This window comes from Bradysia coprophila, assembly GCF_014529535.1.
Source record: "Bradysia coprophila strain Holo2 chromosome X unlocalized genomic scaffold, BU_Bcop_v1 contig_128, whole genome shotgun sequence".
NCBI lineage: Eukaryota > Metazoa > Arthropoda > Insecta > Diptera > Sciaridae > Bradysia > Bradysia coprophila.
Genome location: NW_023503295.1, coordinates 1,094,026 through 1,114,542, shown reverse-complemented (window position 1 = coordinate 1,114,542; position 20,517 = coordinate 1,094,026). Strand labels below are relative to the sequence as shown.

The window sequence follows — 20,517 nt, the reverse complement described above, 5'->3', positions numbered from 1 at the left end:
AAACTCGCCAAATGAGTTGCTTAAATTTAGATGAACTGAAGTAATGAATTTGTGTTCAAGGATTTATGGAACGACGCGAATTTCCATTTGGATGGGTGTATTTTGTGTACAACCTCTTAGAAAATTGTGCTGGTCGAAGCGGTGTTTATAGAGGTCTGACCTTATTGGACAGATTTATTTAAACATAATATTAATTAAGTGGATTGAGCATTCACGGTGGCGCCGCCATCGCTGTTTAAGCAAAAGGTCATTTTCGGGGAAGTAATAGATTTCTTGAGAATGGAAAATATAGTATGTCACTGTGCATTTCGCTGCTCCATTTTTACCAAGGTCATTGGGTTAAGCAAATGAAGCAGTTAACGTGGGTCAGGTTGTTAGAAATAATCGTTGCGTTTTTTGCTCAATCGTTCGAGGCAGGCATGAGCGCCGCCGAAAATAAGCCGCCGATCAAGCCGCCGCCGGCCATTTTTGAGCAAGCCGCGCCGCAGCCGAGCCGGTGCCAAAAACACGGCTCAAGCCGGCTTGAAACGGCTGGAAAATGAAATAAAGATTTCGAAAGGTGAATGGGTGAAATAATTTTGAAAACCGAGATTCCTGTTGATCCTAAGCAGCTCAAGTACATTTTGAATTTTTTTTACAAAATTAAGAAAATTTTGAAAATTTTCTTGAATTTTCATGAATTTTCCAGAATGGTATATTACGTCCTCGCTTCTAAGTTTGTTGTTTTGGCAAGTATGACCTTTGCGGAACGAGCCGAAGGCGCACAATCAGTTAATTCACAAATTTGAGAAAACTTTATCGATCTTTGCGAATTTTCTCGATTTTTTTTTCTTTTCAATTTTTACTTGATTTTCGTGAGCTTTCGATTTCTTATCGAAAACCATTTTCTTAATGAGTTAAATGAGTGTACCGGAGCATGATTTTTCATTTAGTTCAAGTTTTGAGGCAATAAAACTTGACGTGTTAGTGAACCTTAGACTTAGAGACTTGCTTGTAACAAGACCAGTTCCACTTGCACTTTGAACAACCTAATCTACCTACATTTTCGCTTTCCGTACAATTTCATTTTCATGCTTACTAGTTCATTTTCCATAAATTTATCTCAACGCTTTTATTTTGAAAAAAAGTTAAAAGGAACCTCCAGCCGAGCCGTTTTAAGCCGGCTCAAGCCGATTTTTTCGCCGCCGCCGAGAAATTTTTTTTCGGCTAGCCGCCGCCGAGGTTTCTCCGTCGGCGCTCATGCCTAGTTCGAGGTTTGGCAGCATTGATTTTAATAATTAGGCGCGACCGGCAACGCGATGTTTTCCGTTGCCTGATTTTGATGTCTATGTCTTACGTTAAATAAATGATTTATGTAAGGAGAATTCATGGTTTTGGTGCTGCAAGAACTAGTGTTTCCCAAGATTCCCATGGGCCGGTAATAAATCTCATTGCGTTTCAATTATAATTCACTAGAGGTTCACTTGCATAGTTCTTATTTTAACACTGCAATACAATAGTATCTCCATATTTTGGTTAACGTTTAAGAGTTGTTACGCTTGGTTAGTTTCTTTTTTTTCTCTCAGTGTAGCGTATAACGTAAGTTCTTCTTTCAAATATTCATCCAATATAGTTTATTATAACGGAAAACACGAATAAAAGGTGCAAAAATTAAACCCTAAATAAAACTTGATTCGATTTAAATTGAACATGAAATGCATGTTCTGTTATTGACATATTAGCGATGCGCTTTTTCAAAAACTGTTCATAGTTGTCAGCTGTGGCTTTCATATTGAATGCAATTACGCAAGTTTTCGGTTTCATATTGACACCCGAATCAAGCACGCATTTCAATATGCTATCGCCATATAGCTTATAATTGTTTAAAAAAAAATGGTTGTTTGACTATACTCCACAAAAAATTTCGCTTGATATGTATCGTCAAAGAACTTACTGCGTTTGTAGATACAGACAGATCTTTTAAATATCGTCTCTGAACGGCTTAACAGCTGAACGTTTCATCGAATAGAACGTTGTCAATAGCCGTCCTCTATCGTATGTAGATTTTGCCCAACATATTTAGTTAAAGAAATGAAAATTAATTCGACGACAAGCCCAAAGTGGCATATTTTCGGCCTTCAACATCCATTTTTACCATGAAGAAAATGTACAAAAGTGTATAGATCATGGTGTCTTATCAAAAAATTATTGAAAATACGTCATTAGATTCTAAGGGTGTTTAGGCAACCTCAGCCAATACAGTTTTGTATGCTGAAGGTGGCATAATAGTTGGATGGGGCTCATTGCTCTGAACATAAAACACACATCCGTTACTCCGAATGTTCTCTGGATTTGGTTCCGACCACTGAACCTTGTGTATGAGCAATGCACTTCAAGCAATCGTTCTTCGAGTGACCGCTGCCAAATATGTACACATTTTTAATGACAATTTGTTCCACACTTTTTACAGTGCCAAAATTTGTATGATAAACTGTCCCGTTTCAGAACTGTGTTTATAGTACCACTCATGCTTGAAAAGCGATGACATGAGTCAATTTTCTCGAAACAGTTTTTTAGGAACCTTGGAACTTAGTTTAATTTTTGATTTAAAACTGAGAAAAGCCATCATGGGCGCGCGTTAGCATAGCGCCCGTGACGCAAGTCCTATTACTAGAAAAAATTTGAAAAAAATGTTTTTGTCGTAGACTGCAGAACCATATATACAGCAAATATTGAAGTTCTACAATTCGAAGACAAATGACTCCAAATTACCATTAAAAAAAACTAGGCGTCCGTACGAGTTCAACGAGCTATCACACGTTCTTGCAGCTTAAAATTTGGCCACGCAAAAAATCTTCCAAGAAGCCCCATTTCCATATATTTTGGTCAATTTCAGTACTTTAAACGAAAGAAAAAAATCCTACGTTACTTTGTTAGTCCGTCCGTCCGTGTTTCCTATCTTCTAAAGTCTTCTTTAGATTTTGTTGAAATTTTAGGAGTAGATTCTAGTCGTCATTCTAAGACATTCCAGAAAAAAAAATTTGGGGGGAACCGGCCTCGTTTCGGAGCTAGGGCTCCTCGAAGTTCCCATATAGGCCCCATATAAGAACACCTTTAAGTGTGTGTGTGTGTGGATGGGTATGGTAGAACTTTGTTCGCTTTTGGTATTTGGTGAGCTCTGCTCGCCTCATTTTTTTTCCCTAAACTTAGTATTTTTTAAATTTTTAAATTTTTCAAATTTTTTTTTAATTTTTCAATTTTTTTTTTAATTTTTCAAAATTTTTTAAATTTTTCAAAATTTTTTAAATTTTTCAAAATTTTTAAATTTTTCAAAATTTTTTACATTTTTCAAAATTTTTTACATTTTTCAAAATTTTTTAAATTTGTTTAAATTTTTCAAATTTTTTTAAATTTTTCAAATTTTATAAATTTTTTAAATTTTTTTATTTTTTTTTAAATTTTTCAAAATTTTTAAATTTTTTAATTTTTTATTTTTTTTAAATTTTTCAAAATTATTTAAATTTTTTGAATTTTTCAAATTTTTCAAGTTTTTTAAATTTTTCAAATTTTTTAAGTTTTTCAAATTTTTTAACTAATTCTTCCAAAAGAACTGATATCAGTCAAAAACACTCAAAAGAGTAAAAGTGACGAGTCCCTATGCATACTTCCAAAACAACTGATATCACTGGAGGTGACGCATTCTGCGCTTGTACGCAAAAACTGTAACAGCAAAAATTTTACCAAAGAAATTCTAGAAACAAAATTTTACCAAAAAAAAATTGCGTCACAAGTGGCAGATGTTGAGGAAAGTACTTTTAAGAAATTTTTTAAAATAGGCAAGAATATGTCCTAATACGTACGAACCTCCAGCGATATCAGTTGTTTTGGAAGTATGCGCTGGGACTTGCGTCACTTTTACTCTTCTGAGTGTTTTTGACTGATATTCAAGTCGCCAACGAAAAGGTTTCTGCACAAGATGTTTCTTTGGTTGGTCTTTTTCCCGGCATTTTTTGGATTGAAAATCGTTTTCCCAACTTTCATACCATTTCCCACTTTCGCTCAAAATTTACCCAATTTTCCCACTAAATGTTTTTGTAAAATGTGGGACTGTGAGTAAAAGCCAGGGACTATTTTTGAAAAACATTTTCATAAATTTTCCCACTTTTCCTAAAAAAATGCACGTTTTCGTAGAAAAAAATGTGAAAAAGTTGTGCAAATTTTCGAAAAATTTGGGATTTCTTTTTCAACAAAATAGTCCCTGAAAAAAGGTGAAAAAGGTAAGAGCAGGCGTAGTTACTCAATTTCCATCATCAGCTCATTGTAAAATGTTATCGGATGGATAGCAGAAGAAGAATGAAGTTTGATTAGACGATCAATTTGTCAGTTGTTCCATACATGCCATGCATAATAATCGTAAGAATGTTTGGCCTCTCACTAGCAGCTAAATTCAACGAATCTGGAATCGCATACATCGATTTTGCACCCCATCACTGCAATAATGGTAGCCTGAATATTGTTTATGGTATTGATTACATTAATTTATTGGCGTGATTTTCGAATTTAAGGCAATAAATTCACATAGGATTTCAGTACTTCGGTCGATTTTTTTTTTTTTTTTTGATGTGTGTGCTGCAGAACACGTTTTATTTATTATATTTTTTTTTATTGTATGTGGTTTAAGGGGTGCTCTTGTTTATGATCGAATTATCTGATTTATTCGAATTGTCTTCCCATAAAGTTGTAGAGAGTATGTAGAGGTGCCAATACACACGAAAAAAAAAATATTTTTTTTTTTTAATTTTATTTTCGGTTCCATTTTGCGGATGCTATCAGCGGTCACCTCTCAATGTGCAGATCCATATATATTTTGTCGAGTGGGGCATTTTTATATGGCTGACACATTGGTTTTTACATTTGTAGAAATGATGGAAAACATTCAAATCAATTCCGATGCATGAGAATTTATCGGTTAAACTTCAGGTGTGTTTAACGTAATTTAATGAACCGTAAATGAACTGCAGTGGTTTTTGTTTTTGTTGTTTTTTTTTTGGTGGGGTTGGGGTTTTCTGAAATATTCATCATGAACAATTTTGTTGTCGTTGTCCCTATGTAATGTGTAATAAATAAATTGGATTTAGGTCTTGGATGACATTACAATCAATTGAAAAGCATGACTGACATTCAGGTGGGTGTTGAATGTCGGTTTTATGGTAATATCTAGAAATAGAAAACGGAACTGCACAGAATATCATACCTCGAAAAATCACACACACAAAAAAAAACGAAATGAATATCAGAGAGGCAGAGAATATATTTCGTTCGTTTGGAAAATCAATGTCATTTTATAACAAAATTTTGTTGTGGTAAAATAAATAAGTGAAACGCGCACTCCCATATTCTATAATAAAATCAGAAACATTTTCTCTTTTCGCCTATCAATGATACGTGACTACGAATAAGTTGCTGGGGGTAATTTTCACACCATTTGTCACAAGTTTGTTCTTTTAATGGGTTACGTTACGCCTGTTCATGCTATTATATTTGATCACAAAACGTCTTCTTTCCTTCCTTGTTAAGTGGGTGTATTAAGTTTAATTGGGTTGATATGGTACCAAACTCGTTTGTGTGTTGTAATAAGAAGCAACAACGTAGTATTATTATAGAGCAAATGGTTCGGTTTCGGTTGGTTTGAAGGCAGTTAAATCTATTGAAGATCTAAAACATCGAAATGAGTGGAATATGTGTGTGTGTGCTAAAGTTTCGGTTCGGTTATGTAATCGATCGACGACGGTGTTTTTTTGTTTGTGAATGAGTGAGTGTGGTGACGGTGCCATAGAACAGGAAATATATAATCAAATATGCATTCATTTGCGTTACGTGCCGTTTTAGTTGATTGTTTCACTATTTTTAGCGACAAGTCTCCACCATTGACGGCATTTCGTTGTTCGAGAACAATGGACACGAACCGTGTGCCAATTACCACCGAACTTTGATAAACTGTCTCGAGTTGTTTTTAGCGATAAACGATGCGCTCGTCTTGGACGTGGTAGCACACAGACAATCATTAATCAGTTGCTAAGATGTTATATCGTCTAATGCGATGGCTTGAACAAATTAAAATTACGTGGGAGAATGTAATGAGTTCAGATCTTCCTCTATTACAGTTCGTCTCAGCACCAATTAATTTAACATTGCAGAGTTATTAATGGCTTCCTTTCCAATTATAATAATGAGTAACGAAACTTAATGACTATTTTAATTGTTACAGAATGAAATTTAAGAATGTTAGGCGATGCATTTCATTGTTCATCCATTACATGAGAGTGATATACGTTTTAAAGTGCCGTTTTCAATTCAAGGCTGTTAGTTTCGCGTGATTATTTGAAAATTTGTCATTGCTCTTAGTAAGAAACGGAATAGGTATACCTGAATGTGAATGGCCATAAAGATCACCCTCTGTTTGACATAATTTTGTTTTGTGTCGTAGCTTGACGTAATCGTTTATGAAGGATCACTGTGGGGTCTAGCTAACGCCCAACATGACTACGGCTCTGCCACTGTCGTATTAACTTTTCATGAACAATTCAATTGTTACAAACTCAAACTCTTCAACTTGAAAGTTTCCGAAAGCAACTTAACGAAATGGGTTCCTCGTTGGTTTTTTCTTGCATTCGCAATTTTATATTTGCCGCAGCATTGCATATTACGGCTGTTTATAAATTCCTGTAATTCACGCCTCAGAATTTGAACAAATGAAACGAAAAAAAAATTTCAAATCGCCCTAAAATTTTATTTTTTTGAAGGGCCTAGTATCGGCCTCAGTCCGAGGACCCAAATTTAATTTTTTTTCAACTACATTCTATTCGGCCTTTGATTACCTTCCAAATGAAACAAAAATTACGAAAAACGGATGAAATTTGCTCGAGTTATGTGTAAAATACACATAGGGCCCTAGTATCGGCCTCAGTCCGAGGACCCAAATTTAAATTTTTTTTCAACTACATTCTATTCGGCCTTTGATTACCTTCCAAATGAAACAAAAATTACGAAAAACGAATGAAATTTGCTCGTGTTATATGTAAAATACACATAGGGCCCTAGTATCGGCCTCAGTCCGAGGACCCAAATTTAATTTTTTTTCAACTACATTCTATTCGGCCTTTGATTACCTCCCAAATGAAACAAAAATTACGAAAAACGGATAAAATTTGCTCGAGTTATATGTAAAATACACTTAGGGCCCTAGTATCGGCCTCAGTCCGAGGACCCAAATTTAATTTTTTTCAACTACATTCTATTCAGCCTTTGATTACCTCCCAAATGAAACAAAAATTACGAAAAAACGGATAAAATTTGCTCGAGTTATATGTAAAATACACTTAGGGCCCTAGTATCGGCCTCAGTCCGAGGACCCAAATTTTTTTTTTTTCAACTACATTCTATTCGGCCTTTGATTACCTCCCAAATGAAACAAAAATTACGAAAAACGGATAAAATTTGCTCGAGTTATATGTAAAATACACTTAGGGCCCTAGTAGCGGCCTTAGGCCAAGGACCCAAATTTAATTTTTTTCAACAACATTCTATTCGGCATTCGATTACCTTCCAAATGAAACAAAAATTACGAAAAACGGATGAAATGTACTCGAGTTATATGTGAAATACACTTAGGGCCCTAGTAGCGGCCTTAGGCCAAGGACCCAAATTTAATTTTTTTTCAACTACATTCTATTCGGCCTTTGATTACCTCCCAAATGAAACAAAAATTACGAAAAACGGATAAAATTTGCTCGAGTTATATGTAAAATACACTTAGGGCCCTAGTATCGGCCTCAGTCCGAGGACCCAAATTTAATTTTTTTCAACTACATTCTATTCGGCCTTTGATTACCTCCCAAATGAAACAAAAATTACGAAAAACGGATAAAATTTGCTCGAGTTATATGTAAAATACACTTAGGGCCCTAGTAGCGGCCTTAGGCCAAGGACCCAAATTTAATTTTTTTCAACAACATTCTATTCGGCATTCGATTACCTTCCAAATGAAACAAAAATTACGAAAAACGGATGAAATGTACTCGAGTTATATGTGAAATACACTTAGGGCCCTAGTAGCGGCCTTAGGCCAAGGACCCAAATTTAATTTTTTTTCAACTACATTCTATTCGGCCTTTGATTACCTCCCAAATGAAACAAAAATTACGAAAAACGGATAAAATTTGCTCGAGTTATATGTAAAATACACTTAGGGCCCTAGTAGCGGCCTTAGGCCAAGGACCCAAATTTAATTTTTTTCAACAACATTCTATTCGGCATTCGATTACCTTCCAAATGAAACAAAAATTACGAAAAACGGATGAAATGTACTCGAGTTATATGTAAAATACACATAGGGCCCTAGTATCGGCCTCAGTCCGAGGACCCAATTTTTTTTTTTTTCAACTACATTCTATTCGGCCTTTGATTACCTCCCAAATGAAACAAAAATTACGAAAAACGGATAAAATTTGCTCGAGTTATATGTAAAATACACTTAGGGCCCTAGTAGCGGCCTTAGGCCAAGGACCCAAATTTAATTTTTTTCAACAACATTCTATTCGGCATTCGATTACCTTCCAAATCAAACAAAAATTACGAAAAACGAATGAAATTTACTCGAGTTCTATGTAAAATACACATAGGGCCCTAGTAGCTTTTCACTTCTAAGGCCCTAACTCACGGTCCACTCACCCGATTTAAAAAAACTTTTTTTTCCTGGATTGGTATTGACAATACCTATCATTTGCCGTGTCATTTACATTTCCATCGTTTATTTTGCCATAAATATCACCAAAAGACCTTAAATCACTTAGGTGGCCCTAACTCACGAAGGGCCGACCCGAATATGCCCATCTTCGAACTTAGCCTCACTATTTTGACTATCTTTCAGGGAAATTTTTTTTTGAAATCGGATTTGATTTACTCAAGATATCGACGTGACAGACAGACGGACAGACGGCCCAAATTTTTATTGCGGATTCGTCATCTATGAACATAGGCAAACACTTTGCCCTTACCGTCTGCTTCGAATTCCATCAATTACAGACGGCATCGTAATCCTATAAGCCCCTTCGTACTTCGTACGGGGCTAAAAATCAACGTTGTTTTGTTGGCTGCGCCATTGTGAGCAGTCTTTTCTTCCGCTAACAGAATCTTAACAAAATCTCCTTCACCTCATCTTTTATATGAGGACATTGTGAACGTGGCTGATTCAACGCCGCGTTGATTTCCGTTCATGGCCCTAGGTTAGTGAAGAGCCGTGACGCAAGTCCGTTGACACTGAAAAATTTGACAAAAAAATTTTCCGCAGGACTGAGGAACACGAACTTTTTGACTTTTCCCCCTTTGCTCCTACTACCCCCAAAGTATTTTATTCGTAATCTGGGCGTCCATACGAGTTCAACGAGCTACCACACGCCTCATAAGGTTAAGATTCGGCCGAGATATTAAATTTCAAAACTTCAAAATTTGTATGAAGAAATTGATTTCCATTCATTTTGAAATAGATGAATTTTACCAACCTTTGTCACTTTTTCACTTTGTCCATTTGTCACTTTGTTACAGCGAAACTTTTGAATTTACCGGTGGATTTGGCGGAAATTTTCAGGGTATGTTAAGGACGTAATTTGAAGGAATTTTTATAAAAGTTTATAATTTCGGAGCTATGAGCGTGTGAAGCTATTGAGCTATAGGACCCATAACTCGGAAAATACTGCAGATAGAAAGTTTGTTTAAAAGACAAATTTATAGAGTTTCCCATTCTAGTCGATGCGTGTTTCATGGTTTTCGCTTATTTGGGAGCTATGAGCGTTTTAAGTGCATCAAATTTTCGAATTCCGTCAAATTTTTGAATTTCGTAAAATTTTCTATTTTCGTCAAATGAAAGCTGGAAGGCTCTGATCAAAGAAAAAGCTATACAGTTTTGTAAGAAGAATATTTCGTTCAAACTGCACTATATGATTGCCAATTATCTGCGACCAAATTCTGCGACACGCGAAAAGATAATGCGTCACAAATGGCAGCTGATGAGGATAGTACGCGAACGTTTTATCAACAAAAATCTTACCAGAAAACTTTTAGGAAGAAAATTCTAACAAAAAAAAAATTGCGTCACAAGTGGCAGATGTTGAGTAAGGAAAATTTTTATAATTGTGAAATATATTGCTTTAAAGAATGGAATTCAAACGGAAGAAAGCTTAATCATCTGCCACTTTTTGACGCAAATTTTTTTTGTTATAATTTTCTTCCTCAAATTTTTCTGGTAAGATTTTTGTTCATAAAACGTTCGCGTACTATTCTCATCAGCTGCCATTTGTGACGCATATATTTTTGCGTGTCGACTCTGTAAGCGTCACCTACACCGATATCAGTTCTTTTGTAAGTGGATAACAGGACTTGCGTCACACCTCCACTGTAAGTGGTTTTGGGCCATTGAATATTCGGTGTAATCACAGTTCTGACCACGTAAAAAATCCCATTTCTGTATCAGTTGTTACGACGTTTTCTCTAAATTTTTTCATTTCGTATTTTAAATGGGAAATCATAAAAATCAAGAAGAGCTAACAGTTCCCTTTGACATTAGGGCAAAAGAAAAATTTCGCATCTGTTACTTTCGCATCGCTGTGTGAAGGCACAGTAAGATATGAAAATGGAATTTTTTGTGTGTGCAAAACAGTACGCCGTAGTACATACAAAATTTCGCTCCTTCCCGCTAGTCTAACGCACTTTTCTACGATCGCTTTTCCCTCTGCGTAATTTATGAACACCTCTGCCAGCACTCGTCCGTCCAAAAACCTTAAAGTCAATGATTACACTCAAAAACCAATATTTGAAGTGATTGTTAGCTTTCCACCAGTGTAGATCGAATAAAGTGCTTTGCTTTATAAGTGCATTTCCACTCACTATACAAATTCCTTCCTTTCATCATCGCACTGACACAGACCAGCTGTAAACTATGAATATATGTATGTTTTCGGAAATAGCAGAAAAAAGCAGTTAATAAATAAAGAAACAAGAAACTCTGCACACACCAACTTTATAACAACACTTTATCATCAATAGCATGCTTTGTCATATTATGTTCAGGAAAACGCTGCTTCAATGCATCATATACATACATGTTGTGTACATAGATGCGGTTATGACTTTCCGTATAGGTGCAGATCACAGAAGAAGAAGAAAAAAAAAACACTTTCCAATGGATAATATTGTGTTTGTATGGGATGTACATAATATGCATATATATAGAAAAATGCAACGTGCAGACGATTTTCTACAACATTTTAATATTAGTGGTGCATATCGCACTCCATAAGAGTACAGGACGGTTTGTACTTAAAGTCTCCACAAACCTCTGTTTACAGGACTCCCACGCAAAATGAAGCCACCTTATTTAGGAATTTAGAAGAAAATTAGAAATTCTGAAGTTCAAATTTAAGAGTTTTCGAACCGAATTCTCAAAAAAAAATTGAAAAAGATCCAAAATGTTAACTTGAATGAAACACAAAAATTTAATAATAGATTTCAAGGGATCGTAGTGACAGCTGTCAAATACAGTCCTGTTTTGCATGCAAATTTTGTTCCAATTTTTTTAACAGTGCCAAAATTTGATTGACACCCTGTTCTCTTTAGAGTGTCAATCATGCTTGAAGTGCGTGCGTAACGTACACATTTTGGCACCAAATGATGTTTCTGACTGTTGTTTTTAAGGATACTCGGATTCCAGGTTTTCGAAAGTGTATACACACGGCAGAGTAAAATAAACCAGGCAGTAGCGGTTCATTTTCGAAACGTCAGATAACGGACCTAATACGCTGCATGAAAATGAACTCAAATGAACACTGACATAAATTGGAAAAAAAAATCGCAAAAAATATAGGGCTACTAGATTATTCAGGTCCCTAGTCAAATCAGCGCTCCTGTCTGGTTAACTTTACCCTGTCGTGGTATACAACGCTACTGTCCATTTAGAGAGCGATGTATAAGCGACATATAATGTCAAAATTGACATTAGAACAAAAGAATTCTGTCATGTTTGACACTATACGTCGCCCATACGTCAGTTACTGACCATTTAGAAAGCAATGTAAATGTGACAGATGAGTAATTACAACTCGAATTTTCATTATAATTTGCAATTTGTGAATGAAATTCGGAGTTGTAATTGCGTATCTGTCACTTTTACATTGCTCTCTAAATGGCCAGTTCTGAGAACTTCTACCATGTGCGTGCATTGATTGCAAGTTTGGCAACTTCGAGTTTAATTTAACATTTGAGTTTAAAATTTTGGCGCGTAACGAATTTTTATGAGAAAAATAAAATTTTGGCAGAGAATGAAATGAAAAATTAAGAAAAAAACGAAGGATCTATCAAAAATTAGGAAAAAAGGAGGATTGGGAGGCCTGAGTCTGTATCCCTATAGTCAAGTGAAAATTTTCATATGCTAGTTGTTATACCGTATGATAGATAATGTGATGTGTAAATTCTCATGAGTATGCACATTCTTTATACGTCTGGTAATCACGGAGTATGCAAACTTCACTTTCCACAAAAAAAACCGTATTGTAGCAATTTCTTTGTTTCAACCAAAGAAGATGACACACTCATTTTCATTTAAAAAAAAACGCTGCATCTAAGTACATGCCAAAATGTATACCGTGCAGACTCTTGAAGTTTTAAATTCAATAGAATTCGAATTCAATTGGATGTTGTGCATATTGAATTGAAGAGTAAAATCAAATGCACTGAAACATATAGAATTGTGTGTGCTATAAAGGCGGTGACATTCAAAATTATTTTTTGCAGGTGAAATCGAACATTAATAAATTTTGGAGTAGAAACGCTAGGTTAAATTAGTTTAAAAGGATGAATATGATAGAATAATGTCATTGCATGGACCATTCATATAGTAAGTATTCAGTTGCAGTGGAGAAAGTCTAGACGAAATCGTCTGCTCCACAAATTTTATTTTTTTTTTCATATCTTTTTGCTTATTATGGGGGAAGGGGGTCCAGAATTCGCCTTTTTTCTATTATTCTAAAACCAGCCAATCTAAGAATCTTTTCTCGATATACTCTTGACATTTCAGACTGCGGGAAAGTCCCAGCGATTAAAATGTCAGATCAAATTAATTTTATGTAGCTGGCCTTGTCAAATGCGATTGCATAATGCTTAGTTTCCCATTACCAAAAAAGTAGTCCGAGTGAGAGACAAAATTGATTTTTTTTTTCAATTTTTGCTTTGGTTATTTGACATCCCGCTCTCTCACGGTTTTCTTACGGAGTACTTTTTGATGAGAATGCCACACAGTGGACGACAGGCTTCAAAAATCCGCTCCTGTGGAATGTAGAAAAAGACGCTTAAAGTGAAGAAAACGTACCAAAAAGTTCTATTGAAAGGCGGCAATATAGAAAATTCAATAAAATTGCAAACGGCCGGTTTCAAATGTTAGTCACTGTTTTAAAGTAAAAAAAGTGTGAAAGATAGGAGAAAGCGAACCGTTTGTCATTTTATCGAAAATTCGAGAGTATTCAAACAAATGATGAGGAAAACTATCGTTATTTTTGAAATTTTCGTCTTTCGTTTCCAAGATTCTCTCAGCACCTGTTGAATGAAAATTCTCTACAAATATGACTACGAAGATAATGAGTTACAGAATTCTGGACCGGCGGTAATAATAGTATGTCACAGCTACATGAAGTATATAACGATACATGTATGTACACGAGGCTTGCCCGATTAGTAGTATATTTCGAGTTATATACTTCATGTAGTAGCTGCATCATAATCATGCCCGCACGTTAGTAAGCGGGCGTGACGCAAGTCCACTACCAAAAATGTTTTAACAAAAAATTTTTGAGGACGGCGGAGCATATTTACAGCAACTTTTTGACTTCTCCCCCTTAACTCCAACGACCCCCAAACTATCTGGGTATCTCGAATCTAGGAATCTATACGAGTTCAACGAGCTATCACACGTTGGATTGGATTGGATTGGATTAGATGGGAAGGGGGTTAGCCCAGCACCTAAGCCTCTAGTGGGCCTGTTGTGCTATTGCACAAGTCACTTGATCATATGAATTGTGATTTTTCATCATATCTCTTCGGACTCAGATAGCTCACAAATCGACCGTGTAAACGTCCCATACGTTGTGAATTCACTGAGCCACGAGTAGTATGCGAAGACCACAACCATCACTAATGACTCATGCATTTTCCCAATGAGCGACTAGTCGATCATAGATGGCGCTTATCCTACAGTCTGTTGTATATTGTGAATTGTGTCATTGACATTATGTCAATATGGCGTGATTGTTGCGAAGAAATCGAATATTGGATTTCTTTGAAATTTGCGACTTTGTTACGGTCGTACAGCCTAACTAATAGATAACTAATAGCGAGTGCTAGCGAGTGCTATAATAGCGAGTGCTCACCAAGTGATTAGAAAAAAACCAGGCAAGCATTTTTGCACCGGGAGTCGAACCCGGGACCTCTTGGGTATGCTCCTATGCTCTACCGATATCACACGTTACTGCAGCTTCAAAAATGGCCGAGATATTGAACTTCGAAATATTGATGTTTGTTTGAAAATAAGCAAAATCTCGTGTTTTCAGATAACTGAAATCGCCTACGTTAGTTAGTTAGTTAGTTGGAAAAGTGGATCCAGCAACTCCTATACGTTTCTATAGATTTTCCTGAAATTTTGGTTATAGGCCCAAAAATAAGAATGGAATTTTCAAAAGTTGGCAAAAACCCATATCTTGGGAGCTGGAGCTCCCCAAAGTCTACATATAAATGTCATATAAAAGCCAATTTGTATGTGTGTGTGTGTGTGTGTGTAAGTTATATATTTTGTTGCATGATATGGATGGTAATGTGGTGAATGGTGTGTGTTTTTTTGGGATGTATTTCATGTTGGGAATTGTTGGGATCATTAAGTATTAGTGGAAGTAGGTCGGTTCCTAAATTTTGGGATGACAGGTGATTCGTCTGGCACTACCTAACTTCCATTGGATTTTTTGATTGATTTGGGTTATTTTCGACATAAGTGAGATGTTCCAAGGTTGGTTCCTACATTTTGGGATGACAGATGATTCCTCTGGCATTTCTTAACTTCCATCGGATTTTTTGATTGATTTAGGTTATTTTCGACATAAGTGAGATGTTCCAAGGTTGTTTCCTAAATTTTGGGGTGACAGATGATTCCTCTGGCACTTCCTAACTTCCATCGGATTTTTTGATTGATTTGGGTTATTTTCGACATAAGTGAGATGTTCCAAGGTTGGTTCCTACATTTTGGGATGACAGATGATTCCTCTGGCATTTCTTAACTTCCATCTGATTTGTCGGTGGATTTTGGTTATTTTCGATATAAATGAGGTGTTTTAAGGTTGGTTCCTAAATGTTGGGATGACAGATGATTCCTCTAGCACTTCCTAACTTCAATCGGATTTTTCGATGGATTCGGGTTATTTTCAATATAAGTGAGGTGTACCAAGATTGGTTTCTAGATTTTGGGATTCAGACTGATTTCTCTAGCATTTTTCAATTTCCATTAGGTTTTTTGATGTTGTCAAAATGACATACTTACAAAAGTGGTGATATCAGTCAAAAAACCCTTAAAGGGTAAATGTGACGCAAGTCCTTTATATTACTTACAAAATAACTGATATCGCTGAGGGTGACGCATTGTGCGTCGTACGTAAAAGTTTTATCAACAAAAAATTGACTCAAAAAATTTGTGAAAGAAAATTGTACAACAAGAAATTTGCGTCACAAGTGGCAGATGTTGAGGAACGTATTGTTAGGAAAATGGTTGAAAAATGTACTGAAAGAATTTAAACGAATGAAAACCGAATCATCTGCCACTTGTGACGCAAATTTCTTGTTGTAAAATTTTCTTTCGAGATTGTGCTAGTTAGTGCAAACGTTAAAAAATATTCATTTGTATGCTTGGTAAAAGGACCGAAAGTAAAGCTGTCAATTCGCGGGGCGAAAGCTTGCGCTTTCACCACTTTAATTGACATTTCTTTACTTTCGAACCTCTTAGCAAGCATATAAAACTTAATACGTAACTCTTTCGGCCTACTGAATCGATACGTAAATAACTATTCCTACTTATGTGATGTTCATTCCTTGTTATGTATCGCCTTTACATTCGTACCAATACACTCTCGTACGTATAGTAAATGGAATATTTTCGCAAAACGCTAGAGTTTAAAAAAAAATGGTAAAAAAAAACTGCACAATTTTCGAACATCTACTTCGGAGGCTGCTGTTTAAGTCTTCTGTAGGTAATCCGATAAAATTAGCTTACAACACCTAAAAAGAGTAAAGCTTTCATCAAAAAAAAAATATCAAAACAAAATTATCTGAAGTAACTTTGTATACAAGTAGCAACTTGAAAACAACATTTATAATGCCAAAAGAATGTTCTGGCATTCCATTGCAGAGTTAATTTCGAAACTGAATTTTCGTTTGGCTGGTAGTATAGTTCTTATGACAGTAAACTTCCCTTGGTTATAACGTCTGATGCTTGCAATGAGTTTATGGGTTAAGTTTTCGCTCTTACTATTACTACAACAGCATAGCATTCAATATAGTATTACACAAAGGGAGTTTGCAACTTTGGAGTTTATGCATGAAATTTCTACTGCTTAATTATTTCCGTTTAGTTGAATGTTTGATGGATATGAGATTAATAAGTTCTGCACATGATTTGATTATGGCAATGGTATACTATGTAAGGCAGGTGTGTGTTTCGAATTAATTAAATGAAATATCCATTACTCCCGTATCATCCATTTTCTAATTCTATAGCTATACAAGATCGAATTATTGAAAGCTTGCAATGGTTTTCTTTTCGTGAGAACCACAATTGTTAAACTTAAACCCCAATATTAAATTCAGGCCTTCAACAGCAACGCAGGCGCGCCGAATTTTATTTTGTTCTTATGGGGCTACAAAATCGACTATACAAAAATTAGAACCGAAGGCGAGGAGACACGTATACGTAAAAATAAATAACTTAAAAGTTATACCGGCTTTATGAGTCCATTGCAGGGACTATTTTTGGGAAAACAATTTTTTATTTATTTCTAAATTTTCACGCTTTATTTCCAGGTTTCACGTAGAGGATAATGCTCGAGCAGACACTTTAGGTACACCGGAAAGTGCTAAGGGGGTCGAGGAATAACTCCAAATAAATTTATAAAAATCAAAAGTCAACTTTTTGATTTTTAGAAATTTATTTGGAGGTATTCCCCGACTCCCTTAGCACTTTCCGGTGTGCCTAAAGTTGACAAGTCACAATAACCGGCAACTCTTGAAGTCGGTTATATACTCAGAAATATGTTTTTTTCGGGTTCTCTATGGTTCTACCACGTAGACAAGGTATTCTCCTTCTCTGCATTGTTTATCATCGTCTTGGTTTTAGTGAAAATGTCGTTCAGCTGTAAAGTGTGTTTAGGCGCGACCGTCAGTTCCGGTATCGTCGTTTTCAGTTGTCTATCCACGCCATTAGTCGTATAAATTTATACGTCAGAGAGAGCTTCTTTCTCCTTTATTACGATCAGTTTTTCTATTTTGCGATTTAGTATGGAAATGAAAACCAAAATTGAGATATCTTTGCTGTTTTAAGTGGTTTTTCATATTTTTTTGGACCAAAATGTTTTAAAATGTGTTTGGAATCGATTGGCATTATCAGATTGTGTGAAAATATTTTTTTTTCTATTTTATTATTGTGTTAATGTCAATCGATTCCAAACACACTTTAAAACATTTTGGTCCAAAAAAATATGAAAAACCACTTAAAACAGCAAAGATATCTCAATTTTGGTTTTCATTTCCATCCTAAATCGCAAAATAGCAAAACTGACAGATTGTAACAAAGGAGAAAAAAGCTCTCTCTGACGTATAAATTTATACGACTAATGGCGTGGATTCACTTTTTGCGCCATTCGTGGGATGTAAGCCACAGAGATGAGCCGGTTATCCCAAAAACCGGAATTTTCGGTTCGGTTTGAACCGAACCATAAACTTCGGTTCGGTTTAGACCAAACCGAATATTCCGGTTTTCCAGTAAAACAATATGCAATGAAGCCAGACTCGTCTAAATTGATTGATTTGATTATTAACTCACCGAAAATAAGTAAACGGAGCAATAATATTCAATTTGTGTGAGAGATCATGTTCGAGAGACTTTCTGATTTCGGTACAATTCGTATTAAATTGCCCCGTTTACTTATTTTCGCTGAGTTTATAATCAAATCAATCAATTTTGACGAGTCTGGCTGCATTTCATATTGTTTTACCGGATTTTTTGGTTCGGTTTGAACCCAACAAGTAAATTCGGTTTGGTCTAAACCGAACCGAAGTTTATGGTTCGGTTCAAACCGAACCGAAAATTTCGAACTTTCGGATAACCGGCTCACCCCTGGTAAGCCATGCTTCTGAAAATACGCTGTTGCTTTTCGGTTCTTCGTTGTTGGTTGCATCGGTTGCATCTACTGTTGCTTGCTGTACATCAAGTTTTTTGAGTTCGAAAATACCAATTGCTTTATGTAGGACCCTGTCCGGATAGTTGTTCTTATGCAGTGACTATCTGATGCGTTGAATATTTCTGTTTTAGAAAATAGGATCACTCAGTGATCGAACTATATATTCTATGGCAATATTCTCCTTCATTTTCAGTGGGTGTGCCGATAAAAAGTTTATGATGCGTTTCGATGATGTAGCTTTTGCGTATCAATTCGTTTTGATCGTCTAGTTATACTTAGAGGCATCGATCACGTTTCGCGGAATATTGTTCATAAATTTGCATAATCCATATGCAAATCAAACGTTTGCTCAATAATTTCAATTTTGATTATTTTAGGGTTGAGGTTAGGGTCAAGTTTAAATATATGGCGGTTGTTGGTAAGTCAATCTGCATTTCCATACAAAATTTCAACTGAGTTGCGCTACAACTTTGTTTGAAAATTACAGCACAGGTCTGTGGATTTTTTGCGATAACGCCGTACTATGTGTAACATACAAAAAGTCCCATGATCGTAGTTAATTTATTTAACACAGATACCAAATGTCATGTGGAATGTGTGGAACGCAAGTGCTTGGAGAAACAGCGACTGCTACGTAATTGACGTCTATTTTTTTGTTTTGTTGATTTGTTGGTTTTTTCGAGTGCTTTTCGATTTTAACATTTCTTTCATTTTGTGTAACAAGGAATGAAACAGCTTCGAGTTTTGTGTTAAAATTGTTTTAAAGTCTTATAAATTGTGTAGGTTTCAGATGTGCTTTTATATAATAAGCCCTAATTTGGCCGTAAAATCGTAAACTTTTTGAGTGATTTGAGTGATTTGTTTTCGTACATAACTCATTCGGTTCTTGCTTTTTTTTAAAGAAAACTTAAATTAATTTGATAATGCAGTAGGCAAACTATCTAAATTAATTATTTTCCACTAATTTGTCACAACTTTTTATTCATAATTCAATCCTGAAAATTTGTCATTCCAAAAATACATTGCTCGTACGCATACACATCCGCAACCAACAAACGTCAATCGGTTTTCATTGTCTTGTTAGATTTTTTGTTTTTGCCTACATTAAACCAGAGAGCTCTCAATATTTCCGAATTTCCGAAGACGTTTACGAAAAGGTCGATAAACATTCGTTAATGTTTAAATTCATTGGAGATCTAAACATGAATGAAAATGATAAAAATTCAATGGACTGTTGTATTTTATCGATGATGCGAAGATCTCTACGGCAAATTGGGATGCATATTGGGATCGGCAAAAGATTTAGACAAAGTATTAGAAAACAATAGGAAAGAGTTCGATGAAACTGTGTAGTTTATGTAAAAAATCAAATAGGAAAATATTTCTTTTCAAGGTCCCTGATGGTACTTAAAAATGAGAGGCAACCATTCTGTTTTCTGTCAGTGGATCTGAACCTGAAAATCAAAACCTGATCTGACCTGATTTTCATTTGACCCGACCTGACCTGATATATTTCCAATTTAACCTTGAAATAACCAGGATTGAGGGATTGACCTGGTTCATTTGCATATTCTTTGATTGTTTCCGTTGCTGCGTAGTTCTAAAATCGTGTTTTTCGTTACGTGGTTTCATGCTCATTTGTAATTTATTTCTCAATATATTGTTAAAATAATTTGCGAAACAGGTCAATTCAGGTCAGGTAGAAGTGATGTTCGGTCAGTGTTTTATATTTTCAGGTTCAACAAAAATCAGGTCAGGTCAAAATCTATCAGATCTGGTTCAGGTCAATTCAGGTTTCAGTTTGTTCCTATTTCAATGATTTTCGATTACACTCGTTATGACCGTCAAATTACTTACGATACTACGACGATGTGTCTGTATTTATTGTCACATAGCACATCCTTCTGATAGGAAAACGAAGAATATATTTAACGGGAAAGCGTTGAGCCACGGTTAAAGCTTAGAATTTTATTAAGATTTGAGATAAGCCTAGGAAGTGTAG

The 20,517-nt window shown here is 35.5% G+C and overlaps 1 long non-coding RNA gene across 1 annotated transcript; it reads right to left on the bottom strand.

Annotated features, from left to right (window-relative positions):
- Positions 1 to 1,025: 1,025 nt before the first annotated feature.
- LOC119067698 lies at positions 1,026 to 18,295 on the bottom strand. Its single transcript, XR_005085986.1, has 5 exons — positions 17,994 to 18,295; positions 11,820 to 11,823; positions 11,380 to 11,383; positions 9,178 to 9,185; positions 1,026 to 1,037 (listed from the first exon to the last, which is right to left on the bottom strand). It is a non-coding gene; the product is annotated as an uncharacterized LOC119067698 (long non-coding RNA).
- Positions 18,296 to 20,517: the final 2,222 nt, after the last annotated feature.